Genomic DNA, 2,569 nt, shown 5'->3' with positions numbered 1-2,569 from the left:
TGGCTTTTATTTACAGCTTCAAAAGCCTTAAAAAATAAAGTGAAATGTTTGAGTAATTATATTTTGAAAATAAGAAGACCTCCATGACAACACTTAAAAAGACCTTTATCTCCTGCAGATACAAGCAGAGGCCCAAGATTTAATTATAAAAGCAGCAACTAATTCTGTAACCTTTAGAGATGTCACATGCCAAAGACAAGGTGCTAGCAGAGAAAGAATGAGACTGGAGGCCAGGAATGGAGACATTGAATTGAATGAACTTAGAACCTTGAACCTCCAGATACTCCTGAGTCCTGAGGTTCAGAAGAAGCAGATTCCTTTCCCTTATAACAGAAAAAAAAAACAAACAAAAAAAACAAGAAACAAATAAATGCCTCTCACTCCCTGGAGTTCCTGCAGATACCAGAGGCAGTTGCCTTGCAAGATAACATTTGTTTTCACTAAAAATGCCCCTGCCACCTTTTATTACCTCCATAATAATAAATATATTCAGCGTGAGCAGGAAAATAAAGCCCTTTTTTAGGTAGAGAGGAGAGAGGGAGAGAGAATCATCAAGCAAAGAGAGTAAAATGCTAACAATAGATGAATATAGGTCAAATTTATATGAATGTTCATTTTGCTATTTTTATTTTTGCAACTCTTGATAAGTTTAAAATTACTTCCAGATAAAATTTTTAAAAGTACACATTTTCTAAAATGTACTTTAAAGAAATGAGGAAAAAGACTTCTGGTAAGATGGCAGAATAGAAAGACTCTGTGCCAACTGCCTCCCAGGATCACAGAAAAATTACAAATAATTTATACAACATTCATCCTCGGAAGTCCCCTGAACACTATATGAACAGAACCTATAAAAAAAGGACTTAAAGAGGAGACCACGTTGAGTCTGGTAGGAGGGGCGGAGACGAGAGAGGGGGAACCCTGTGAGGGACACCTCAGTGGTGGGAAGTTTCCTCCAGTTGGGGAAGAGACCCTCCAGCCCCACACCGAGCTCACCAGCCCAGAGTTACTTTGCTGGGAAGAGGAGTTCCACAATAGCTGGCAGTAAAAATTAATGAGGACTCTGTTTGCTCAACTTGGTGAGGCTGAGGATGGCTAGAGAACCAGTGGAGCCGGCACATGGACTTGCTCTCTGGTGAGCACTCACCTGGTCTCTGGTGGAGGGAGTAGCTGTGAGTGGGTCCCAGGAGCCTGCGGGGAAGGACTGAACTGAGCATCTTTGGCGTGGAAGCTGGAGGTTTTGGGACCATTGTTCCTCTGGTGTGGAGCTTACACATTAGTAGGGTACAGGAGGGCACCATTTTTTCAGGGTTGGGCCCTCCCACAGATGGTCAAGTCTTGGACCACATTGGTCTTGTGGAATTGGCACAGGAGTGTGTATGTATGTATGCACGTGCATGCAGCCTTGGACCCCCACCCTCTGTACTGGTTGTGCTGCCAGGGAAACGCCTGGCAGGCACACTTCTGGATCCAACAGGCTGTTCATTGAGATGTGGGAGTGCGCCAGCTGTCTTGGGTCCCTGCTCTCCACACTGTGTGTGTAGAGTTACCAGGCAGGCAATTGGCTGTGGGGCTTCTTGGCCTGATCTGCAAGTGGCTGATTGGGACAGGCTGAGATTGGGAGTTTTTCTGGGAGTGTTGGACCCTGAGCTGTGCACCTGCGTGATCCAGCCAGGGCTTCCTTGGTGAATTTGTGCAGGCTGGTTGCTGGTTCAGGAGTACTTGCTGCTCTGACTTGGTGGGGGCCACTGACCACATTCCGTGGTGCCTTGGGGGCCTGCCCCGCCCACTTACAGGTGTGTTGCCGGGGGGGGCATTCTGAGCTCCTGGTGCCTGACCCCTACCTCCACAGGCCACAGAGGGTTTTTTTGCAGCAGCAGACAATCCACAACAACCTGTGAGGGTTTTTGGTGGTGAGCATGGTTTCAGAGCACACAGCAGCTTATTGCAGGAAGCCCACTGAAAGCCTAAGAGGGAGGCCAGTGCATGACGTGTTGGGCCCTTTTCCCCAACAGCTGGTGCTGATTCGCCCAGAGTCTCTCTATTGCTGAGCAAGTGGTTTGCAGATTAAAGTGGGCAGAGAGTCCATTTTTTTTCATTCTTTTTTTCTTCTTCATTTTTTTTTTCTTTCTTTTTTTTTCTAGGTGATCTATCTAATACATCAAAGCAATCACAGAGAGACAGCCAGAATGAAGAAACAAAGAAACATGTCCCAAGTGAAAGATCAGAAGAAACCTCAAGAAATGGAACTAAATGAAACAGAGGTATCCAACCTTTCAGAGACAGAGTTTAGAACACTGATGATAAGAATGTTTAAGGAACTTAAACATAAAGAAGAATAGATAAATCATAAAAAACAACCAGTTAGAACTAAATAATACAATAACTGAAATGAAGAACACACCCAAAGGAATCACCAGTAGATTAGATGAAACAGGGGATCGGATCAGTGATTTAGAAGACAAAATAGCAGAAATCACCCAGTTGGAACAACAAAAAGAAAAAAGAATAAAAAGCAATGAAAATAGTTTAAGAGACCTATGGGACAACATCAAGGGCAACAACATTC

Source organism: Hipposideros armiger, unplaced genomic scaffold, assembly GCF_001890085.2.
Source record: "Hipposideros armiger isolate ML-2016 unplaced genomic scaffold, ASM189008v1 scaffold_14, whole genome shotgun sequence".
Lineage (NCBI taxonomy): Eukaryota > Metazoa > Chordata > Mammalia > Chiroptera > Hipposideridae > Hipposideros > Hipposideros armiger.
Note: the sequence above shows the minus strand (reverse complement) of the source record.